The 26,958-nt window shown below is 36.6% G+C and overlaps 1 long non-coding RNA gene across 1 annotated transcript; it reads left to right on the top strand.

Annotated features, from left to right (window-relative positions):
• Positions 1–9,360: 9,360 nt before the first annotated feature.
• LOC116783765 lies at positions 9,361–15,514 on the top strand. Its single transcript, XR_004355827.1, has 3 exons — positions 9,361–9,396; positions 14,152–14,240; positions 15,341–15,514. It is a non-coding gene; the product is annotated as an uncharacterized LOC116783765 (long non-coding RNA).
• Positions 15,515–26,958: the final 11,444 nt, after the last annotated feature.

Raw genomic sequence — 26,958 nt, 5'->3', positions numbered from 1 at the left:
TTCTAAACATCTATTAAAAACATTATGAGCACTTGTTTATCTGCACTTCTATAAGCTCTCAGCATTGAGTCTATTTATTTTTCTGCATCTAATTACTTTGCATAATGATATGTTTATACTACTGGCAATCTCCTCTTTTAGAGTGGAATTATGCATACAGTATCCATATAGATTTGATCAAAAATGAAGAGGCTAATGCTCATATTATTATAAGTAAAAAGATTTTAAAGGGAAAAAAAAGTTTTATAAAGCATTTAAAAAGTTCAGTATCTTTCAAAGAATAGTAATCACATCTTTTATGAACTGGAATTTCCTTCTGAATATTCATTTAAAATAGTAATGAAATCCTGTCTGTCTTGTGGGAATTTTTCTATTCACCCCAACAGCATCAGGAGTTCCTCCTGAATTCTTCAGCTGAGTTTATATTATCCTCTTTGTTCTAGAGACAGCTCTGGAAACCTTGTGAAGACAAGACTGATCTGAGATTTCTAGTGTCTTTAGGTTGCATCCAGATCCTATGTATGGTAAGAACAATCTTTTCTGTATTGTGCTGTTTTATTTTGGTAAAGATATTCCATCATCATGGCTGGGCTTTGCGAACGAAGATTTGGGAAGGTTTTATCCACATTTGTTACAGGCATGTTGGTGACTTATGAGGCCAATACGTGACAGACATATCCGATTGCAAAAGGCACAACAGAAAGACTCCTTAGATGGTGTATTCCGCAAGACACGGTTCTTCCTGCGTTGCCTTTTCTCCTTGAGTGTGATCCTGCGTGTGTTCTCAAAGGCATCCGCAGCGTTATAGATGCTGTGTCTCCAGGCCTCCCGATTTGAGGCCAGAGTAGACCAGTTATGGTGATCAATATGGCCAAGGCTGAGATGTTGTTTCAGGGAGTCCTTGAATCTTTTCTTCGGGGCTCCTCTCTTGCAGCAGCCAGTGGCAAGTTCACCATAGAGCAGGATCTTAGGGAAGCGGTGGTCCTTCATCCTGGATAAGGATATTACCAAATTTAAAAAAAAAAAAAAAAATAGTAGTGAAGATAACAGGAAGGAAAGACAGTTAATTATATTCTTGTTAAGATCAAAACTGAGAATGGGTGAAGGTTCAGAACACTTAAATTTTTCTCAGCCACTTCTAAGGTCTATCACTTCATTACCTATCTGAAGCATCTTATTTTGTGGTTTAGAAATTATTTTCCTCACACTCTTATTATGTGGTAAAAGGTAATAACCCTTGCCATCTCCTTTTTATCTGCTTTAATCCAGGGTTTGTTTAAAAACTCACACTAGATTCTTTTTGCTTATAATCACATTATTTTTCTTCATTTCTTCTTCCTTCTGCTCACTACAAGCACATACACTTTAAAAGACGGGCAAATGTCCTTCCCTTCATAACCTATGACATAGTTCTTTGAAATTAAGTCTAGTTTCATATGATAAGGTCATTTGGAGTAAACGCTTTGAAATCAAGTGCAATTTAGTATTTTGGCAAATACAAAAATAATTTAATTTATCATCTCTAGAATGAATCTGGTATCTTTCTACCCCCAAAGCACATGAATTCATTTTCAAGCTCTTGGGACAGTTCAACAAGTGGCTGACATGAACTGACATTTCAAAGCAAAGAATGGGTAAATCACATCTGAAAATCGTGACTGATCCTAATAGAAGTCAGTTGCGTAACTCAGAAATTGGCCCATCACACTAATAGGAAGAGAGGAAGGAGAAGCAGAAGCTTTATTCTGGCACACAAATACTTGTTTCTCTGAGATACTTCTGCTTCTTCTGCCACTGTACCAGTATAACATCCATCCATGACTACTATTTATATAGATGATCTTAGTGGGATATGCTCAATACACCATACAAGTAACCTATACCATTATATGTTTTTTATTCTCATTCTGTTGTGCAACATACCTTTGTTTTCAGGAACAAAGACTGTTTTGCAAACAAAAGTGCTGAAAAACAGGCTGGCTCCTGTTAACTATCTTCACGTTTAGGATTATCAGTGGTCACTTTCTGAATTGTTTTGCAATGCTTTCCCAAGCCATTCTGGTAGCAAAAACTTTATCATTATTAAAAGAGAAAAAAGGAATTTAAAAATAGGAGTTGCAGCTCTAAAATATATCATCAGGAATATCCACCTTTTTTTTTTAATTCCTCCCCATTGATTTGTCAGGCAAGGAAAAATGGCAGTGATAATTTAACTATACCATAGGGCAGATTATTTGAAGCAACATAATAAATTTATTTTTGAGGTATAAAATTAAATACTCATCTTTAATAGTTAATAGACTAATACTGAAGTTTATCACTGTAACCTGTGTTCCTTTTAGGTCCATGAATTTATTTCAGCTGCTTGTTGATTGTTAATGGGTTTTTCACAGAAAGTTAAAACAGTTTGCAGTTAAAATGCTAATGACAGTGAAGACATTATGAAAAAAAAACCTAGGAGGAAATGATGATAAAACTGTAATCTCTTTTAAATAATTATGATGAAATTTTACAGAAACTTCATACAGAAAGGCTACTGTCTACATTCTAGGCATGATTTAACTCTGGAAAGAATATGTCAGGAATTGTAACTAATAATCTGCTACAAGATCAGCAACCTATATACCTGAGGACAAAGGTTTTTTCAAAGTATTTCTTTATAAATGCATGACTACATAGTGTGGAATAATGTGGTGCTTAAATAGAATTTTTTCTTGGTTTTCTCTCATCTTCATTACTTGTCATAGCCAAAATGTTCAAAAATACATTTTTGGATTTGGTTATTTATTGATACTTAGGTAAATAATAATAAAAAGGAAAAATCATCAACAAAAATTCTAACGTTCATATTTCTGATGCTTTTGTGTTTTGTTTAAAAAAAAAAACAAACTTCAAGCTTTTCTGCTTTTTGCTACTGCATCAGAATTTATAGCTTCATTTTTACAGTAGCACTTCAGTTGATGTTCTGTATATGTATTCCAAGAATATTTTGTTATTTACCATGAAGTTGAGTTTGAATTGAATCTATTCAGTACAAATTAATTTTGTCCATGTAAGGGAATGGTAAATGCCTATGTAAATGTAATGAATTCTTGCTGAGAAATTTGGTCTCCAGTGTATATACTTAACCCATGGGCTGAATTTGGTTTCTGCATCACAGAAATATTGCATATGTTTATGCATGAAGAGTAGTTTCCCTTCTTGAGCAGTGAGGTTGGACTTGATGACCCATTGTGGTGCCTTCCAACCTTACCTGTTCTGTGATTCTGTGATTCTGTTTGTTTTACTACACGTGTTGCTCAGTGTAACAGTTACTACAGTTGTAACAACTGTACAGTTGTCTCTCTACATGAATGAGAATTTGATTGATTTCAATGTTTTAATAGTATTTAGGCAGCTTAAAAGACTGGGTGCTGACCATGAAGAAGCAAAAAGAAATATCTAGCTGTGATAAGATAAAAGGAGACACTTGTTTTAATTCCTGATTGCCATTTCTCCATTTTCACATTTACTACCACTCATTAATTATTTTTGATGTTTTTCTGAACAATATAAAAATGAATTGGCCTCACGTTCTGTGGAAAATGAAAAGAAGTGCCAACCCAGTTTTAACAGCTCAAAAGACATTTAACTATGATGTTAAATTTCTCCAAATCTGGCTGAAAATTTACCGTATCTTCTTTGTGGCACATTTTAGACCATGCAAATGATAGTCATAATATTTCATAAGTGAATAAAAAATAGAGTTCATAGATCTCATTTAACTGTTTTAAATGCTTACTTTGATAAATTTATTCAGAGTCATTTGAACAAGCAATATTCAACTTGCATGAAATCAAACCAATTATTTGTACAGATAGAGATATACACAAAAACCACTACATGACCTACTTGGCAACATTTAATTGACTAAAAAGATTAGATATGCAAAGACAAACTTATTGCAGTATATTGCAGTCTATCAGCACTTGGAAAGAGATACATATACCTACACATCTATTGCATCTTTTTTTTCATTCTGTCCATGTCTCTGGTCCTCAGTGCCATTATTGTAATTGGAAAGCATTAACTTACATCCCAGAACTTAAATGTATATTAGTTATACAGTGGGAAATTATATGCTGTTCGATGTCATGTTAGGGACGTCGTATAGTGGTGGATTTGACAGTGTTAGGTTAATGCTTGAGCTCTACAATCTTAAAGGTTTTTCCAACCCAAATGATTCTATTGGTCTATGTTAAAATCTCTAAAAACACAACCTTGACAGAATCTTACAATTAGCAGTGTGAGAGCTAAGAAACCTGAGAACGAGTCTTCAGAAAGTGCATATCTGAAAGCAATTCCAACAGCACACTCAAAAAGCTTTTTGAAAGCCTTGTTCAAAATGTGATGTGGTTTATCAGTGTCTGTGTCCTCAAATTCTGGACATCTATGTTTGAGTGTCACCTGGTTTATTTAGTACTGTAAAGCACTCTCTCTGTCAGGAGCTAGTAAAGAGCTACACTCTCTAACTCTGTTAATGATTTTATACAATGAACAGATTTAGAATTTTGTGCCATGGAAACTCTATGTATTTAAAACTAATGGAAACTCGGAAATGATGGAGCTTTCTCTCAATTACTGATCTGCCAGGAAAAGGCAGATGGGCACTGTGTGAACACGTTTGTTCACAACCAGACCAGGTGATGAATCTTCCTAGGTCCACCCAGGTAGAAGATAAAGGCACGCTTACCTAAGAGTAGTGGAAATTTTGACTGACAAGTGTCTACCAGCAAGGGAAACCTGTTACCTCATTAGATCACTTAGTGGAGTTTTGGTTCTAGAAAATCTTCAAAACTGTCTTTTATATCAGTAGTAACTTCGGTAGCAAAAATACCTGTAAAGGAAATCTTTTCTCCAGCTCAGATTTCTGCTTCAAGGAAAGTAATGATTAACAATAATAATTGTTAAGATGTTGGATTTCTGCTTCAAAACTATACACACTACCCTGAGTTAATTGGTTTCAGAATCTGTTAGGTGAACAAACATAGAAAATACTCTGAAACAAAATCCGAGTGAAGCCTGCAGTATCAGAAAACTTCTATAATGTGACAAAGCCAGTTCAAGAAGTTTTACCCTTCATGTGCCAGCTGTTTATTCTCACATTCCCACAGCTGTTTGCAGCACCTCACTGGGCCAATGCACTGTCTGCGGGACTCCTTTGTAAACCAGATAGGTAGAAAAATTAGAGAATAGAAAAGCTATTATCATAGAATCACAGAATATGATGAGTTGGAAGGGAGCCACAAGGCTCATGTCCAACTCCTGGCTCTGCACAGGACCATCCCCAAGACTCACACCATGTATCTGAGAGTATTGTCCAAATGCTTCTTGAACAAGTTTGGTACTCCCCTGGGGAGCCTGTTCTGGTATCTAAAAATCCTCTGGGTGAAGAACCTTTTCCTAATATCCAACCTAAAGCACCCCTGACACAACTTCAGGCCATTCTCTCAAGTCCTATCACTGGTCACTACAGAGTACAGATCAGTGTCTGCCCCTTCTCTTCCCCTCATGAGGAAGTTCTGGACTGCATGATGTCTTCCCTCAGTCTCCTCTTCTTCAGGCTGAACAGACCAAGTAACCTCAGCCACTCCTCACATGAATTCCCCTCAAGGCCCTTCACCATCTTCTTTGCCCTCCTTTGGACACTCTCCAGGAGCTTAATATCTTTCTTATATTGTGGTGCACAAAAGTGGACACAATATTCAATGTGAGGCTGCATCAGTGCCAAGCAGAGCAGAAAATTCCCTCCCTCAACTGGCTGGCAATACTGTACCTGATGCCCCCAGGACAAAGGTGGCCCTCCTGGCTGCCAGGGCACTGCTGACTCATATGCAACTTGCCACTGACCAGGACTTCAGGTCCTTTTCCATGGCACTGCTTTCCAGCATCTCATTCCCCAGTCTGTTTGTACATGCAGGGTTGTCCCCTCCCAGGTGCAAACTTGCTTAGTATACCTTCCAGTCCTTCGTCCAAGTCATTTGTGAAGATGTTGAAGAGCACAGGACCTAAGATGGAACCCTGTGGAACCCCACTAGTAACAGGTTGCACTATATTATACTTCCAGGAAGCCATTAGCCTTTGTGCTACAGGCATGAGCAAATCCTCTTTCTCCAGGACTTCTGAAGGTTTTTAAAACGAGTCCAAGAGGGTTGAATTATCTTCAGAAGTCTCTTAGCCTAGAGTTTATGAACTTCCAAAGCCTCATGAACAAACAGTGCATGAAAGAGAGTCAAGGCAGAGAAAAGCTGGAGTTTGTACTAGGTGAGAACTCTGTACTTCTTTGATGCAGGAAGTCTGTATTTATGTTCTGAAAAATAAGGGTCTTTTTCTTTCCTTGGGGAGGAAGATGATAGCTTTTTTCTTTAAAGCACACTACTTTTTTCCTAGTCAAACACTGTGTGTAAGAAATGAGAGATGGTTCATTACAGAAAAGCTAGGACACACTGTTTGGGATTGATAGTTTATTTATGACATGGTGATTAATTGGAATAATTTTTACATCCAAATTTTAATTTACACTTCTCTAAAACTGTTAAAAGGTGACTTTAGCATTCCTCAGCTTGCAACTCTTCTTATCATTCCTCTTTACAACTGATAAAGTAGGACAGGGTCTTTTTGTTTTTCATGACTTAGCTTGTACACCGAACTCCTACAGAAATGTATCTACACAAAGACTATTCTCAGTGTGGCATTTCTCCAGCACTAATGGTAACCATATCTTTTGTACAGTATTGTACACTCAAGTCTTGTGTGAAAGAATTAAGACTTTAAGCTTCAGTGGATGATTTTGGTAGTTCAGTCCTTGGTGGTGATATCTTGCCCATACGAATAAGTGCTATAAACAATTTCTGTTTGTATGTGTGAATTGATGAAAGAATAGCAATATTTTGCCCAGTGTCATGGTGCAAACCATGGCTACAAGCAGTCTAAATTATTTGCCTCAGAATCTAGAGGCCAAAAGACATTGTCTTATTTTGGTCAGGATTTGAACAACAGAAATGTAAAACATTATATAAAAATCCAAGCCTGATCCCAAATCTTTGGGAGGTAGCCTACATAGTCAGATATGCTGATCAAGGAAATAACTCTGTGATCTATAGTCTTATGTCATTAACTGAATCCTGGTGGGAAAAAAAATTGGCTGAAAAGATTTACCTCTCATTAAGGTTGTACCTATATGGCAAGATCAGTGTTTTGTTTTAAGATAAATGGAGTATGTAATATTTCAAATGTAAGGAATATGTTTTGTCTATACAAGCAAGTAAATTTAACTTGAAAAAAAGTACTATTTGCCCCATACAGACTTGAAAGAAGTAGAGTGCTAGATTGTGAGGGATTTGAAGATTATGTGGGATTGTTTTGTAAGTAATTACTTGTTTTCTGCTTGAAACTATTTGTATTTTGCTGCCAGTTAAAATCTCCACAAGCATTTACTTCTATATTACCTACATTTAATGTTTTTTTGGCATGGATTACTTTTTTGAATGGAATTGTGTCTAGTCAAGCAAGGCGAAAAACCTGGAAGAGGCTACGTTTCTCTGAAATGCTTATGATTACTAACAATAATTTTTACAGCTATCAATTGACACTATGCATGTACTTTGCATAGAATGAGAGGATTTAATATCATGAGGACCATGATAAACATTTAGTCTGACTCTTGGTAACAAGCCATAAGCATAGTGCATGAGCACAGACAGTGTTTTTGGTGAATTGTCATGACAATGTATACTTTGCATATGTAATGAGAATCCTAAATTACTATAGTTAACCAGAGTAAATATTACAGATATTATTTCTGGAAGTTACAGAAATGTAAAGAGATTCCTAGAGGTAATATATTGGCACCATCGCACATAATCAAATATGTAATCTATACTTTACACTGAACTACTTGTTAACCTCAATACTTAGAACAGTCAGTTTCTATAAAAAAAGGGTTTGATAATATAGATGGATGTTAAAGATTTCTGTAAGGCCTCTAAGATGCAAATAGCTGCCATATCTCAGGCAAATAAGATAATAAAATATATGAAAATGTACCCACTGAGACAACAATGAGCCAAGAAGTCATGAGAATATGTTTTTTCTACAATCCCATTGAAAGACTTCTCTATTTTTTTGCAAATTACAAAGATGAATGAAATGAACTGATTAAGATAAGATATTGGTTCTAACAGTTGCTCCAAATTTTAATGTATTATTAATTAACATTTTCTTCAGTCATCAGTGAGAATTTCTCCTTACTATGAACTAAATACACTGAGAGACAAAGACATGTTAAGTTTGTCCTTCTAAAAGAAGTTTACGAAGGCAGAAAATATCTAAAATTTTGGTGAAAAATACAGGAAGGTTTATTTAAAATAGAAACATTTTGAAAGCCTTAGTCAAACATATCTTTGTTTTCAGCAGGAATTTTGCTTAAATAGAAAGTTAGTAAAAATACTCAATGTTTCTAAATTTAAATTATTGCTATTATTAATGACAAAAATATAAACGATGACTTCATTTGATCCAACATACTAATTCCTCAGGTAGTAATAGAGTGGCCCATTATGAAGTGAGTAAAATCTGATCAAGATATCAGAATCTGGCACGTTGACAGAAAATAAAGTGTTCAGGTCTTAAGTGTAGAAAGTGACAAAAATACCTAGACAGGTTTTCCCTGCTCTGAATGTAGGATTATATATATGTAATATTGCAAGACAAGAACATTCAATTCTAAACCAGGCCATTTAGTATACTTCCAAATGAGCTATTTACAGCAGAAAGCAGCAGGTAAATCATCTTTACCTTGCTGTATGTATTTCTATTTATCTTTAAATCAAAGTATTCTTGGGAAACTCTTCTCAAAATGAATAAAATAGTATCAATTACATTTTAGCTGCATTTTTAGGAGAATATTACTGAACAACATACTGTATGTTACAAAAAATTGATGTGGCAACAACATTAACTTACTATCCAGAGATCAGAAGCAGGAAAACACATTTGTTCAATCAAAGAGGAAGCTTACTTTCTCTCTAAATTGATTTCAGAAGTATTTAAATTTGATTTAAGAATTACTAGCAGTATTTCAGCTGTTTCAAACCTTGGAATATTCTATTTAGATAAGGTGGCTGAGCAAATTAAAACATAAAGGCTAAATTCATTCCAAATTCATATAACAGTCCCAGAGTCACTGGAAGCGCATTAGAATTAAATTTAATGCCTACAGATCAAATGGGAAATAATTTGTGCACCAATTAATCAAAAGTGCATTTTAATGTTCTTCCATAGAACATCATGACTGATGTGTCATAGAGACAAAGTTACGGATTTAGAAAGACTTGGCAGCATTTCAACAACTGAAAGGTGTTTCCTCTCTCCCTCATTCCTTCCTGAATCCTATTATAATCTCTATTATAGGCAAATATATCTTAAAAAAAAAATTAACATTTTACGACATAAATTCAAGTAGAAATACTCAAATATATTTCAACAACGCTCCCTCTGCCCTAGGGAGGAAGTAAAAAAAAAAAAAAAGCCATAGAAGCTGCTTGCCATCTGCCTGTACCAACTTTCCCTGAATTTTAAAAACTGAGGCCAAGTATTCACTTTTCACCAATGATATTTCTTTGTCATAGGAAAGTTTTTGAAAAAGTATGAACGGGACAAAATAGCTCCATAATCTAAGCCTCATGACGGTCTTTTCAGTTCCTATTTGCTTTGTGGGTCCCATTATCCCATTCAGTAAAACAGCAAATATGTTTACTTTCATGGCTGGGCTTCGCGAACGAAGATTTGGGAAGGCACTATCCACATTTGCTGCAGGCACGCTGGTGGCTTATGAGGCCAATACGTGACAGACATATCCGATTGCAAAAGGCACAGCAGAAAGACTCCTTAGATGGTGTATTCTGCAAGACACGGTTCTTTCTGCGTTGCCTTTTCTCCTCGAGAGTGATCCTGCGTGAGTTCTCAAAGGAGACAGCTGCGTTATAGATGGTGTGTCTCCAGGCCTCCCGATTGGAGGCCAGAGTAGACCAGTTATGGTGATCAATATGGCCAAGGCTGAGATGTTGTTTCAGGGAGTCCTTGAATCTTTTCTTCGGGGCTCCTCTCATGCGGCAGCCAGTGGCAAGTTCACCATAGAGCAGGATCTTAGGGAGGCGGTGGTCCTTCATCCTTGAGACGTGCCCTGCCCATCGCAGCTGCGTTCTCAGTAACATGGCCTCAATACTAGTGACAGCTGCTTGCTCTAGTACAGATGTATTGGTCACAAAATCTGACCAGTGGATGTTAAGGATTGTACGGAGGCAGCGCTGATGGAAGCGTTCTAGGAGACGCAGGTGGTGGCGGTAGATGACCCATGATTCGGAGCCGTATAGGAGAGTAGACAACACTATGGCTTTGTAAACACTGATCTTGGTGCTTTTCTTTAAGTGTTTATTACGCCATACTCTCTTGTGGAGTTTTCCAAAAGCATTATATGCCTTAGCTAACCTGTTGTCTATCTCTCCGTCGATCTTACCATCTGAGGAGATGAGGCTACCAAGGTAATTAAACTGTTGGACTGATTTGAGCTCTGATTGGCCAATGGTGATGTGGGGATGATGGAAGACTTCCTGAGGTGCAGGTTGATGGAGGACCTCTGTCTTCTTTAAGCTGACTTCCAGCCCAAAGAGCTCAGCAGCACCTGCAAAGCAGGATGTTAAACGCTGCAGAGCTGCTTCTGTGTGGGCAACAAGGGCAGCATCATCAGCATAAAGCAGCTCCCGGACAAGATGGTTTAAGGTCTTGGTGTGGGCCTTCAGTCGCCTTAGATTGAATAGACTTCCATCAGTACGGTATCGAATGTAGATGCCGTCCTGATCATCGAGGTCTGCTGTGGCCCTTTGGAGCATCATGCTAAAGAAGACGGTGAATAGGGTAGGAGCGAGAACGCAACCTTGTTTCACACCATTCTTAATTAAAAAGGGCTCAGAAAGTGTGTTGCCATATCTGACTTGGCCGTGCTGATCCTCATGGAGTGAGATGATCATTTTAAGGAACTTGGGGGGACAACCTAAACGTTTCAAAATCTGCCACAGACCTTTTCTGCTCACAGTATCAAAAGCCTTGGTGAGGTCGACAAAGGTTACATAGAGACCTTTGTTCTGTTCCCTACACTTCTCTTGCAGTTGTCTGAGGACAAATACCATGTCTGTGGTGCTCCTGTTGGTTCTGAAACCACATTGACTTTCAGGTAGAATTCCTTCTGCTATAGTGGGTATTAGTCTGTTCAAGAGTATTCTTGCCAGGATTTTACCAACAAGCAATATGTTGTCATCTTTAGTATATATGCCCCAACTCTCCAAGCTGACCCTGCTGAAATAGATAAATTTTACACTGACCTGCGCCTCCTTACCCAAAAGGTTCCTGCAGACGATAAGATCATTATCCTTGGTGATTTCAACGCCAGAGTAGGCAAGAATTTTGAAGCCTGGAAAGGAGTATTAGGCAAGCATGGTGTTGGAAACTGCAACGACAATGGTCGACTTCTGCTAGAATTCTGTGCAGAGCAACAACTCACCATCACTAATACTATCTTTCAGCAGAAAGATAGTCTGAAGACAACCTGGATGCACCCCCGTTCTAAGCATTGGCACCTCATTGATTATGTCTTAGTGCGACAGAGAGATGCTCGCGATGTCCTCCATACCCGCGTGATGCCCAGCGCAGAATGCCAAACAGACCATCGGCTTGTGCGCTGTAAACTCAATTTTAAGCTCAAATTCAAATCAAAGAGGGGCAGCATCCCAAGGAGAAGACTCCAAGTTAACAATCTCCAATCAGCCACAGTAAGAGGCAGTTTCCAGGCAAACCTTCAAACTAGGCTCGAAAACATTCCCACAGATTCCTCTCCTGAAACAATCTGGCTTCATATTAAAAACAGCATCCTGCATTCCTCTGAACAATCCTTAGGGTTCTCCCTCAAGAAGAACAAGGACTGGTTTGACGAAAACAACCAAGAAATCCAAGACTTGTTGAGGAAGAAGAGAACCGCCCACCAAGCACACCTTGCACTACCATCCTGTCACGCAAGAAAAACAGCCTTTCGTCTCGCATGCAGCAGGCTCCAACAGAAACTCCGTGACATCCAGAACAAGTGGTGGATCGATCTAGCTGAAAAAACTCAATTATGCGCAGATACAGGTGATCACAAAGGTTTCTATGAGGCCTTGAAAACAGCATACGGACCTACATACCAGGTACAAAGCCCTCTACTCAGTGCTGATGGTCAAACCCTTCTAACAGATAAAACCTCCATTCTGAATCGATGGTCTGAACACTTTCAGACTCTTTTCAGTACCAGCCGTGTAGTCCAAGATTCAGCAATTCAGTCCATCACACAACAACCAGTAAAATATGAATTGGATACTGCCCCCACTTTAGGAGAAACCCTTAAGGCCATACAGCAGGTAAAAATCGGCAAGGCAGCTGGGGTTGATGGAATTCCACCTGAAGTCTGGAAACATGGGGGCCTTGCACTCCACACCAAATTTCACGAGTTTGTGGTGCGCTGCTGGGAGCTCGGTGAACTACCATCAGACCTTCGTGATGCTGTCATCATCACTTTGTATAAGAAGAAAGGTACTAAATCAGATTGCTCAAACTATCGTGGTATGTTTACTTTATATAGGCACTAACAGCACTCAAAACCCAGGGTGGAAAGGACATCCAGGTATTTAGCCAGTTTTCACAGTGTGTTTTGCAGTTTCTGCTAGTTGTCAGTTTGCTGAAGTTGTATTACTTTCCAGCTGCCAAGCTATCTGGTTTAAAGCCTATTTGTTTAAAATAAGCTGTTGTTACCCTTTTCCATCCCTCAGGGTGGTGTTTGGGTGGGCTGTGCTGGAAATGCTGCTGAAGGTATATTTTTCTCAGTATTTTATCACAGCTTCATCTGCTTCTGAACATTGACTAGAAGTACTTATGGTCCCAAAAGAATATGTGTCCCTAACTGTGAGCACATATGTAACAAAAACATTCTAATATGTGTTGTAACACTCACAGACACCATTGATCAGGGAAGTAAGCTTGCCCTTGCCTTGGTTTTCTTTGCTGTACAAGTAATTGAGTTTCAGGGACAAAATCCAAATGCTGTTAAAGTCAGTGGAAAAATTCTTATTGTCTGCAGTGTTCACAAAATCTATACTGAAGTGCTGTAATTCTTTATGTGGTTTGTTCTGGTAGTGGTAATTAAACTTAATTTCCACTTTCTTTCAATTCATCTTTATTTAAGTTTCTTCCTCTTATAAAAAGCATCCAAACATTTAAAATGGAAGCAGCTGTGTTTTTATTGGAACTATAAAGTATGGTATTAACCAATTAGTAAGAGTGAAAAAATAGAACAGTATTATAAATCTTATTTTGGCAAAGGAAAATGTTTTGTGAAGGTAGAAAAAAGATGGGACAGTTGCAACTTGAGTTGAAACCAGAATTAGAAAAAATTTTAGATATCATTTTGGGATGCAGAAATGCATCTAAACTCTAGAAATGCAGAATATTTCTGCTCAGCAGGTAAAAAGGGAGAGAGTGGAGAGAGTTCTCAATACTTCTAACAAGTTGCAAATGATGTATGTATTCCAGGAGGTTATAGAATAACCAGGAATGAGAAAGGTTGGCCTGGTCATCTAAGACAAGCAATATGAATCACTTTGTATTCACAAGTAAGAGGTGAAAAAATGAATAACTCCTAGGCTTGGAAAGAAAAAAAACATCTAGAATGATATCCTCAGGTATAGTAAATTGGTTTTGAAGTCAATGGAACTACGTGTCCGAAGATCTGGCAAAAGAGTTAGATTCTTTTCATTTTATCACATAATAAATTATGCAAAACTCTTGAGAAAAAGGATTTCACAAACACCAAAAACTGGTGTAAAGAGAGAAGCACTCCTAGAGACCCATACTTTTCCTGGAGGCAATGCAGCACTCAAGCACTTGTACTTGCGTGACTAGTGTCAGTGACTGCAATAGGATTACAAGTGAATCAAGCCATGCACAAACAAAAATATTTTCAAGATCAGAACATAAAAGTAAGTGTTCCCAAATGTCCTAAAGTGATTTTTAAAATGAATTGTGTTACAGATGAAGCCCATTCAAATCGCTGACAGTAAGTCCTTGTTGTCATTACTGTTATCATCAGTAGTGCAGAAGGAAGCAGCACAAGGAAGCAGGTAAAATGGCATATTAATGCTCAGAGTTGAAATCCACTCACCTTGTTCTTCTCACAGCTGCACAGTCACCACTACTATTTATGGATATGTTTTCACTGGGGTAAACAGTTCTGTTGCTGATGTGTTTTTATGGATTATTTGGAATGAAATAAACCAACAGAATAAGATATTTTAAAAAAATCACACATCTAGGAAGGGGTACATTAAATTAGTATCAGAGTCTTTGGATAGGCCTGATAGGTAGCAATATATGGAAAATCCAGAGGTTACACCACTGTAATAAACATTCATTTGCATTCATGTTACTATCAGAGAATACCAGATGATAAAAATTTGATACTAGCTCTTATGCAACCACTGATAACTTGAATTCTATCTACCAACATCATGATATGTCTACATCAGAATGACTATTATTGGAGGCAAGCATGTTAAATCTGCAATGCTAGATCAACACAATTAGAATATTCCTAAAGAATATATGTTTTGTCAAAAATAGAATTAAAGTTTTGAAAGCACTTAATTTAGAAAATAAACTCCAAATTAGTTTTTTATTAAAGTACACAATTTTGATTAGGTCTGTAGGGGATTTTTTCTTTCTAAAGTTACCTTTTCTTTAAGAAATTTCAACTTTTCATTATTATTCAGGACTGCTAGCATTTACTTTAATTAAACAAAATAAACTTCAGAACTTGTTATGAGACAAAAATTCTTAGATTTAACAAAATTCTCATTCATAATACATGTTGATGAAAATGAAAAATGCTACTAGAATCCTTCTATTAAAATATTGCAGTAATTACATTAGTAATAGTAGTATAGTGATGAGTATTCAAAAAAAAGAAGAAAATAAAATCTTCCATAGATAATCACAAAGTACACTAGAAAATGATCAGATTGTCAAAAAATAGTCTGAAAAATGAACACACTTTTACACTGAAATTTAAGCAGACCAGAAGACCACCCCAGTGTAAAAAAAAAACGCGACCCGCAAATTCAAACCCATTGCTATTATCAGTGAACTCTGCTCAGAGAACTATCTTAATCACAGTTTCTCCACTGTGGGGTGTGAAAGTGATCATTTTTCCCATGATCCACAGGTTTTTGCAGCATGAGTGGATGACACTAAAATAATGGCAGTGTACCAGAACATATTCAGGGAACTGTGGTATGACTAGTCACTAGAAGATGTTATGTTTTTCAAAGCCATTCCCCTTCTTTCACCTGTTGGTTCAGAGTCTGAGAGGAGACCTACAAAAAACCCTTTCAAAACAAGCCTAAAATTTAAAACTAAAATTTGTGAACCTGAAAGTTGTGGATTTTTTTGAACATCAGTGCTTCCAGCTAGTGAAAAAAAGAAAAAAAAGACTTTCTGTTTCTGCTTCAGGCCTGAAGAAGGTTTGCATACTTAAAATGTTGTCTGTTTAATTCAAATGTATCAATTCATTTCACTTATGCACTTTTCTCTGGTAACCTGGCTTTTTGAAAAACAGCGTACAATACAATTTTAAGAGTAAAATGGAATTTTTTATAAAGATGATGTTTGAGTGACAGTTTAAAAATATTGCATTGAACACTGTAATCTAGGAATTCTTTTCTTACTAATGTGAGAATAACTCAGAACACAGCAGTCAGTAATTTCTTATGACTTTATCATAAGAAAATAGCATTTCATAAAATAAAAAACAACTCAGTTCCTGAGGATTAAAGCAATTTTCAACACATCGAGTACTTCTTTCAAAAAATTAAAAATGAATGTTCTTCTCTGGTTTGTTTGTTTGTTTGTTTGTTGGGGGGGGAGAAAATGTCCCAATTTTCATTTTCATAGCAATTTAAAATGTAGACTTCCATATATAAATTATTTTATAATACAAAAATCAATTAAAAAAAAGTTTCCTTGTCCCAAAGTGAAGTCTATCTATTTCTGTGTATGATTATGTTCCAAGATAATTAAAACCTCCCAAAGTTACTGTTGGACATGGAAACTGTTCTCTTTTATTTCAGACATGAATGTGGCAACTTATTCCTAAATATACTAAAAAATACTACCAAAAATACCTAAATACTACCAATAAAATTTGTTGCTTCCACATATTCCTTGAAATAAAAGAATTTATAACATATGCTGAATAGCAGAAAAGCATTACATTATCTGTACAGCCGTACTTGTGGATATCAGCTAAGAATATTTTGAAGGGGAATTTGCGGAATACAGGGAAATAAGAAACTCCATGACACAATTCATTTCGAATAAGCTGAGTCAATCTTAAGTTATTTCTCCTGACTGGCTCAAAAAGAAAACTATTCCTAACTAGAGATCTGCAGTCAGTCACTGGTGTAAAACCATATTGTGTATTTCCTCTTCATCCATATTTAGCCTTTAATTTCAGATTCTACCTGCTATTTGAAAGTGCAGGAATGTCACAGTTTCTCTATTAGCAAAAGCTTTTATTAATCAAATCCCTTCCAAACATATTCTAGGAGAGGACAGAAATCAAACCTTTACCTTCTGACAGAAAACACGAACAATCAGACTGATTGACTTACCTTGTGGGAATCAGTTTTTGCTACTCAAGATCTAACACTGCTGTAAATGGACTGATTAGATCACCAGTAGAACAAACACAGATATATGTTCCGTCTTTCTCTAAGTTTAGAAGTCTGATACGTAAGGTGGCGTACTATGTTCTGAAATACAGTGATATTTGAGAGCCATAATATATGAAGATCTACCCTTAGCAGAACAGTCTGCTGTTAATTAACAGATGTTAATTTGTTTTATATGTTCAATTCATATAGAATTTAGAAATCTATATTGTTCTTATATTTGGTACTGAGAATGAAAGAACTAAACCCATGATTTGTCATGAACATCTGTGGACTAAATAAGTTTAGTGTAACAGAAAAAGTTAAAAATTTCCTCATTTAGCCATTAATAACACAACTTCTGCAATTACTAATTCATTTTCACAGTCACTTCTTATGCTGAGACAGAGACTAAAATTTCTGTGAATATTTTATATTATACTTCATTTTGTTTACTTGTGGTAAACACCTACCTAGACTAAAAGATATCTTTATTTATTCTTAAGATTGAAAAATCTTTTTCCGAGTTGTAGTACTACTCATGTTTAACCATCTCAAACCATCTAGCAACTAATTAATAAATATTTTAGAAGAACTCTGACTATTACCGGAATTGCCAGGAAAATAAGGGTGTTTTCAATGCAAAAAACCTGTCTTAGTGGCTAACTTGTCAGACACTAAGACAATATACAATTTTTATTTGCAGAAATACTGTTGTCTTTACACTTGCATAGTGTTGAAGGTACGTGTTACATTAGTAACACTTAAAAAAAAAAAAGAAATAAAACTATTTGCAGTGATGCTAGTTTGTGTTTAAGAGGTAGGTAAAAGCTACAGTTTATGTATCAGAAAAATCAGGATAAGTGATTTAATAGGTAGAGATAGGAAAGCACACCTGAAATAGGGGAAGTGGCCAGTTTATATATTTCCTTAGTAGGAAATTATTATTTATTGAGTAAATCTGATGACAGTCCATTTTTTAATAAGAACTAAGAAGAAAAAAACATTTGAACTTTTCCTTGATGAAAATGTACGAAGGGAAAAACTGCTGTGATTTTAAAAGAAGTGCCTTAAAAGGAAACAATGTCATTCACAGAACCATAACATAATAGAGAAAGATGTAAGGCTGACTCTTAGACTTTAGACACCTGACAGGTTTGGTAAGAATTGAATCATTACAGTTTCAACATGTCTATTATGTTTCAGGTTGTGTACTTCAAATTATATGGTATAAATCTTTTCTTCAAAATGTACTTGTAACAAAATAAGACTATTTTTACATAATTCTGTGAAATTAATTTTTAAATGATGGTTCTGTATAAATCCAAAAAAATTACTCTATGCTATGACTATTTTGTCACAATCAATAATCTTTCATATTTATTCTTAAAAAGATTTTAAAAAATCCAATATATGGAATACAGAAAGTAATATTAGATACACTTGTTAAGCTGTCTCTTAAAAAAGAGTAACTGTGTTATACTTGAAGAGAATTTGGCCCCAGATGATCATTGATGCTTCTCTAGATAAAGCTGATCAGTTTATAGGCAAATGCACTGTCCTTATGGAAGCAATTTGTCATATTTTCTGTCTCCATATATACTTCAATGTAAATAAAAAGTCTTTTTTAAACACACTGGTTAAAGTGAAGGTTGCATGGTTGGGCAAACATTTCTATAGCATATGTCCCCCCAGGTGGGCCAGAATTCTAAGAGACTGGAAATAAGTTTAGCCATATTCTGATAAGACTCAAACTATAGTTTGTTCAGATTCTGCCATTCAAGAAGTAATACACATATATGACAGACCTTTTTACTTTTGCTCATGGTTTTAATGACTCTTTTCTAAGTGAAAAAGGAAAAGTATAATAACTGGAAATCTTCCATTTTTAGTGTTATATTAATGTATTTTAATGACCTCAGTGCTCTTGAAATTTATTTTTTTTTTTGTCATGTTCTGAAAATGGACTGATCTGGGCACCTGATCTCAGCCCAACTTCCAGTGATTGTAGAAAATGAGAAATGTGCTGGTGTGCTGGTGTTGCCTGGGATAGAGTTAATGTTTTTCATAAGAACTAGTATGGATTTATGCTGTGTTTATAATTCAGGGATGTTTTAGTTACTGCTGAGCAGTGCTTGCATTGCATCAAGGCCTTTTCTGCTCCTCATCCCACCAGCAAGTAGACTAGGGGTGCACAAGAAGTTGGGAGGGAACACAGCCTTTTGCTGGGATCAGCTGATCCCAACTGATCAACGGGATAGTCCATATTATGTAGCATCATTACAGTATATAAAGCTGGGGGAATAAGACAGTAGAAGAGGTGTTCAGAGTGATAACATTTGTCTTCCCAAGTAACCAGTACATGTGAAGGATCCCTGATCTCCTGGAGATGCCTGAGCACCTGCCTGCACATGGGAAGTGATGATTGAACTCTGTTTTGCTTTGCTTGCTCGTGTGGATTTTGCTTTGACTATTAAACTGTCTGTATCTCAACCCATGAGATTTTCACTTTTACTCTTCCAGTCCTGTCCTCCATCCTTGGTGGGGGGAGTGAGCCAGCAGCTGCGTGAGACTTTGTCACTAGCTGGGGTTAAACCACAGCAGGTGGGAAGCACAAGCGTGACTTTATATACTAATCAGATTTTAATTACAGAAATTTTGATATTAAGTCAGTATTTTAGAATTAATTCAAAGAAATTGAATACACAGAATTTTCTAATTTCATCAGTACTTGATTGGATTTTGTCCTCATAAAATATGTGATAGCCAGTATAGTTCACAGAAAACATAGGCATTTAATCACAGTAGATGAAAGCAACATAATCTCTTGGAACAGGAAAGGACAAATTGGAGCAGGTTTTTAAATGCCAACACCAGCAATAAATTATTACTAGTTAATAATCGTATGTACATATAATTTTACTTTCTGATATTATTTGTGTTTTCCAAGGAAAACTTAATAAATTATTATTATGGTACTGTTGGCATATAAATTTTCTGTAAAAATGTTAAATTAAAATTTATAATGGTGTTAATTTTGAACACTTCTATTAAAATTTTCATTGTATCAAAAATAATAATTATACATTAATTTCTGGTAACTTTTACTGACATGTGGATTTTATAAAAATAAATTTCGATCCAGGCTTCATAAACTTATTTTTTCACTTAAAATTGTAAATCACCTTTCAAAGACAGCTAAGTCTTGACTTAAGTACTCTGTTGCATGGAGGCCAAATGAAACAAACTTAAAACAGAGAGATTTCTTTGTCTAATGATCATAGCATAGAACTAATACAGAATACCTTTATTTTCAAAATTTTCATATTTATGCATCATAAGTTCCTATTTATATAAGTAAGACTGCTTTTACCTTACAGACATGGTTTTTGTAGCTACAATCAAAAATATGAGCTAGATAGCCCTATGTGTTGTTAAAGTGTCTATGGGTGCCAAATTAAAATCAACTTTCAGTGAGGAACACCAGCACTCAAAGCTATTACATATCCCCTAAGCTAGACATAGGTTGAAATGTAGTTGAGCTAACAAATTTATCTTACTTTCCAGAGGTTCCTGGGTAAGCAACTCTTACAAGAAATACTAGCAAAGCTCTATATAGGGGTAAGAAAATTATCCCTCAAGGAATTATGATGGTTTTGATAAAGTGCTCAATACCTCAGATAACGTCACTGCAGTCTATGCAATCTTAAGAAGTCTTTTAAAGTAACCTTACCTAAAGCAAAAGCAATAAGCTCCATCTTAAAGGTGTACCCCTGACACAAGGCTTCATTAGATTTGAAAAGAGTAGGGAATTAAGAGTAAGAGAACTTGTATGTACCCTACAAGTCACTGTAAGACTGAATCTATCACCTGTTTGTCCTGGGACAGCCTGTCACCTGATGTGCTAAATGAACATGCCTCCATGAGCCAAGGCAGTGTTGCTAGGAAGGTGTGTATTTCCACAGTCCTTGGAACTACGTGTGCATTTCAATGCAGGGAAGGGACAGAAGCAGAAAGGGTGTATCAGGAAAACACACTGAGAAAAAAAAACTATCTTAATGCACTTCTTGAGGAAAAGGGGGACAATTTGCTTACAAAAATGGGGAGGGGGAAGGAAACGGTAGGTAAAAAAAAATTAGTGCCTTGTTAGTATTATCCAACTTGCAGAGAAACTACTGCATGTAATGAGCAATCAGAATGCTCATTTAGTCTAGTGCCAGATCTTGTTTTCAAGGAGACATTTGTGCGCTTCGATTGTTAATTAGCAACAGCATCCATAACCATCCCCTGCATATCGGATAAGGGAAACAGAATAATTGAAGCACAACTGGAATTATAAAATCCAAAATGAGATTTTGGGGGAGGGAAAGAACCTAGGAAATAAAGATTCATATTCCTCTTTAGATTCATGTGAGCAGAACCTTTGAGAGAAAGTATCAACACAGATACTGGCCTTTACCAAAACATAATGGAAATGAAATCACATTCTTCTTCTCTTGTTTCTTGGAGTTAGATAATGGAAGCACGCACCACAACATTTAAAAAAAATTTTTAGATGTTAGTATCATAATTACTGTGTCAGGAGAGGAGTAAAGGCTGGAAAGACCAGCCAATCAGGTATGCATTTAATATGAATTCACTATGTAAAGTATGGAAGTTTAAGTTACATTGTGAAGCCTGGTAGGGGACAAAACATTAGCTTTTAAACTGTGGGGCTTCAATTTGATGACAGAACACATGGACTATTATAGAAGAGGGCATATGCCGAGCTGCAGGTTCTGTCTTTATAAATAAGACTTTACATAATTTGAAGGAAGGTAACTAAAGTGCCCATGGCTAAAGTTACACTGAGGGTATCCAGCTCCTTTGTATTGATCGCACCGCATTGTCTTGCATACCTACTTGACCTTTTACACAGCAAAAAGGTAAGTTATACCAATTTTTCGTATGCTTTGCACACTGAATACATAACACTTTATAAAAAAGAATAAAATAAAAAACATTTTTTGTAAACTGAATTGTCATAGGTCATGAGGGAAATCAATACAGAAGCATAATCAATAAGCAAAGGACCCTTGTGCCTTGCCCAAACAACAGAATTAAGATTTCATGTTTGTTCTTTCTCAGCTTCTTATCTGAAAGTGTTTTTGCCTCATTTATGTTTCAGGAGTCTGCATGCAATTCTGCAGGAACTAAGCATACACTTTTGTGTCATTTTTCAATAGTTGCCATCATGACGACAGGACAACATGAAGGGCTGTCTTGGGTTACTCCAGATGGCCACCATTTACATCACATGACAAACAACTAAAAAATTTCATTTGCCTGTAAGTGAAAAAGAAGGGGCAGCAAGACATGGACATCATCTCAGCCTTTGATGTAGCTAGCTAGACTTTTTGGTTGGATTCAAAGGAAGGTATTTTCTTTGAAAGGGAAGAAACTGGGGAGAGGGGGGGTTTCTGAATGCTGCAGCTGTTCTAGTCTACTCATGGTGTTCTCTCCTAGTCACTGAGGGGATGAGGTGGCATCATGCTTTCATCACATCTTTCTGCATTATTCTTTTGTAGTGTGATTCTGGCATGAGATGCCTGTTGGGTGCCAGGAGGCTGTTTGAGGCATATATCTTGCTGCCATTGTACTTAGGTAGCCAGATCGGTAAATAAGAAGACTGGACACTGTGTGTGGGACACACAAAATACTGTGGAAGGATCACTCGTGCTGTCTGGAATCAAGCTTGTCCAACAGTTTCCCCTAGCTTTTTCCACTGGGCTTTCCTGAGTACATTGCATGCTGAAAGCAGTGAGGCTGGTCAGGAAATTCGACATCAAAGGATTGGCCAAAGGCATTGTAACAACATTATGTGCTCAAAGAGTGCAGAAGCGTGTGAGGCACAGGTGTGCAGGTGCTGAAGGGGGCTGCAGGGCTCTCTGTGAGGAGAGGCTGGAATTGCACTGATGTCGTGCACAGCCAATTCCAGACAACTTCAGTGGACCACAGGAGGACAGCTGACCACAGTTGAATCTATTTTATTTCATACATTAAAATTTAAGTAAATTAAAGCAAATTAAAGTTAGCTTTCCCCAAGTTAAATCTGTTTTGACTGAAATAGTAAGTGGCAAGCAATGTCCCTGTCTTTATATCAACCCATGAGGTTTTTCATCCTATTTTTTTCCCTTGTTCTGCTGAAGAGTCAGAAAGAGTGAGTAGTGGGGTAAGCATCTGGCTATTTGCCAAAGCTAGCCCACCACAAGAATATTTCCAGTCTGACAGTAGACAACACACCCACACACCAAATTTGTTGGGTGTGGTTTACACCGCTGTTTTCAGAGCCTTAAAGTTCCAAGCAAAATCAAAACCTATTAAGCAGCTATATCAACCTTTCTTCCAAAATACCATATTTAAAAGCCCAAACTACATTTAAAAGGAAGATAGTGATACGAGTAGAGCAAGAAAAGAAGTCTGAATGGGAGATATGGTGGATTCAAAATAATTTAACAAATCTGTGTCACAAAACTAGCTGTCCTGTTGGTGTTACTTTCAGTGAATTAATTTGGTTTTGTTCCCAGCATTTTACGGTGCCTGTGTGAGTTTACTTCATCTATCTCATAATTTGGGTGCCTTGTTTAAGGCCACTAAAAACTTGTATTACTCATTTAGAACGTATCTTATTGTCTTCCCCTCTCAATGTAATTCTTCAAATATGGCATCACCTTAGAAGCAACATGAAGTGGTATTTCCAGACGAGCAGTTTTTCTTTTCTGTATAGTAGAACCAGCACTGTATGCATTTGTTCTCAATGAGAGTCTAACAAAATGAACAAGAAAAACAAAGAAACACACACACACAAAAAACCTACTGAAAAATTTGAATTCTGATGACACAATAAATTTGAGAAAAGTGAAAATTGGAAATTAGAATGGTCCTGTGTAGACTGACCTGGAACCATTATCCTCTGACTAATTTTTCTAATCAGTGAAAGGGGAAAATAAACACAATGAAAACAAGAAATGGATGATAGACTACTCTGACAAAATTTTCTGTTTTCCTCAGTGGAATAGCCAGTTTGAAAAAGATTTTCTGTTGTGGTCAGAAAATAAAAATAAATATTTCCTGTAAAGGAAGATACATTATTAAAAAATGCATGGGGTTTTTTTGTTTGAATGCACAATTGAATTCATCAGCAAAGTCATCTTCAAAAAAATGTTACTTTGACAATTTAGGACACTGTAGATTACAGCTCAGTGGAGCACAGATAGAGAATTAAGAGCTAATACAGAGTTACCTCTAGGGTAATAATCTGGCAAGGAAATTGCATATATCACATTCGAGTCAAAGGACTGTTTGGTCACTCTCTCGTCTTTGGTGGTTGGTTTAGCACCTAGATAAGAGTTGAAAAAAAAAGAGCAAGATTGTCAACAAAACAGAAAGGAAATAGACTGTTTTCTCTTGGGGAATTACCTCTTCGGTTATTAGAACTCTGTAAAATGCTGCAGAGATTGGAGATGGAGACAGAGAGAATGGAGAAGAGGAGAGAAAGAAGGAAAGAGCAAACTTTGGGTCTAAATACTATTTTCAAACTGTATAAAAAAAGCTAGACCTCCCATCTCTAATTGTCTTGGAAATGGCTGCCTACCAATGAGTTCATGTTAGAAGGCATTTGTCATGGCCATTTAAGGCAAAAATTTTGTCTTGCAAAATGCACAAATACAATAACATTCTCACAATTCCTTGAATCCTATGTAATTCAGCTTGACTCAGAAAGCTAACCAGTTATGTCCCTGTGCTTTACATAGTAGCCAGATTAGGTCTGAAAGCAATACAGCAATGCATCCTGACTTGCTGGATATTATTATTACTACATAGCTGCATCAGAGATATGGCCAGCAGCAGCCTCTGGCCCATCAGACCAACTAAATGATGTAAGCTGTAGACTGTTTGGGGCCTAAAATTCCATGGAAGGTAATGGAACTTGTGTTTCTGTCTTCTTGATGCCTTTAAACCCTACCTCTGCCTAGCTATGAATATCTGAAAAAGTTAGGACCTTTGATGGTGTATTCTACAAATCTTCAAAAAAGAGCTAGTTATTCATTCCCAGAGAATACCTTTCAGCATTTCTCTGTCTTCTGCCATTCTCTGGGATTATAACAACTTCTGAGTAATTTAACTGGAAGATGTCATTATAAAGAAAAAAAATAAAAACTGGACAGAATTAACTATACAACAATTAAATGCAATGTGAAGATTTTATTTATTATATACTTTATAGGATTTTTGTGAATGAATCACAGAATCTCAAAGCTTTGAAAATCATAACTGTGTACAGCTAGAACATAATTATTAGTACCAATTTGATCTTGATTTTAGGTATCACGATATAAATTGATTGGTAGGTGAAACTGAAAGGTAATATAGGTGGTGTGTATTTCCTGTCAGCCCTTCAGAGAGCGTGAGCGTCATATTGGACCTCAATTAGAAAACTAGTGTCCATCAATAGGCAAAAAATTTTCCTTCCCCACTTTTGGGTTCTGAATAAACTTGTTTATTGGATAGAGACCTATAAAGGGAGAGAAACTGTTCTGTAATCAAAATGATGAAGAATTATAAAATGAGGGAGGCACATCAGAGTATAAAATGGTGGTGGACAGTTAAGCACCTTCACAACTGCTTGGTTTCTCTCCTCCTCCACAGCAGAGAAAAATAAAACAGCAAGAATTGTGGAACGAAGTAAAGACAGGGAGTTCACTTACAAGTTACTGTCATGAGCAAAACAGACTCAGCTTGGGGAATTTATGTGAACTTATTGCCAATTAATGTAAGTATTCAATTACTGATTCAGATATTTGGAAACAAAAATGGGAAACAAACAGTACAAAGACTTAGGGAGAACGCAGGCTTCCTCCCTCCCCAGGCTTGACTCCACTCCAGACAGATCTCCTCCCACCTTGCTACAAGCACGGGTTACACCCAGTCCCTTCAGTGAGGTAATGAGCTGCTCAGGAAGATGCTGCAGTCAGGGAAAGACATAGCTGTTTCTCTCAGTTGTTTCTTCCTTTTCACTCTTCACAGACTTCACTCCCTTTTGGAATATCTGCCCCACTGTGGAGTACCTCCTTTTACTTTTCCTTTTACCTTGGTGTACCTGCTGTTTTTTCTCTTTGACTCTTTCATCCTCTCTTTCTTCTCTCTCTGTTTTCTTTACTCTCTGGCATTTTCTGACCTTTCCTAAATATGTTTTCCCACACCTCATGGTGGCTGATGTGCTTATCTGTGTCCTGTGGGTAGGACTGTTGCAGCCAGCTGTGTCTGGCATGGGGCAGCCCCTGGTCTGTCTTCACAGAGGCCACTCCTACAGTTCCCCAGTGACGATGTTTGGACACCTGCACCCGGACTAAGGGCTTTCTAAAATATCTCTTGTGTGAAAGACTATATATATTTAAAAACAAGCCCTGAAAGTGTCTGTGGTTTTGACCTGTGATCACGTGGTATATTGCAGTGACAGGTCTTACAGAGTAGAACACTTACAATCTTACAGAGTAGTCGCCTCCAGAAAAATGAAACGTCATAAGTGCAGTAAGCAAGTGTTTTCTCACCATGTCTTCGAAGGATATAATCAGGACAGCCTTTCAAATATTTGAACAGCTCCAGTTAGTGCATGGTAGAGAAGTCCTAATTTCCCCCTCACTTTCTACACATTTTTTGATCTAGGAAGTACCAGTAAAGCTGTTATTGAACAGCATATGAACACATAACATATTCGTGCAACAAAAGCTTTGAAAATTAAGTAATTCCATGTCTATACTTGATTTGCTCTGATGTAATTTCATCTATATTTTGTGAAGCACTGCAGTCTTGTAACATTGAAATTCATTTGACTTTTTTTGAGCAGAGATTGCAATCTAAGATTTACAATGCATCTCTGTTCAAGGAGGTCCTGTGAATTCCTGGCACCATAGGCTGTAAGAAACACAGAAAAAAAGGCATTCTAAAGTCTTTTATACTTTAATTTAGTTGAATGCTTAAATAAGCGATGACCTAGTAAGCACATGTATCTGTTGCTCATGTGAAACCCTACAGGGCACTATAGGAAGCTAATATTTTGTAAAAATTGTATTGTAAAAGCTCAAGTTCTGAT

This window comes from Chiroxiphia lanceolata, chromosome 1, assembly GCF_009829145.1.
Source record: "Chiroxiphia lanceolata isolate bChiLan1 chromosome 1, bChiLan1.pri, whole genome shotgun sequence".
Taxonomy (NCBI): Eukaryota; Metazoa; Chordata; class Aves; order Passeriformes; family Pipridae; genus Chiroxiphia; species Chiroxiphia lanceolata.
This window is presented reverse-complemented; position numbering and strand designations above follow the sequence as displayed.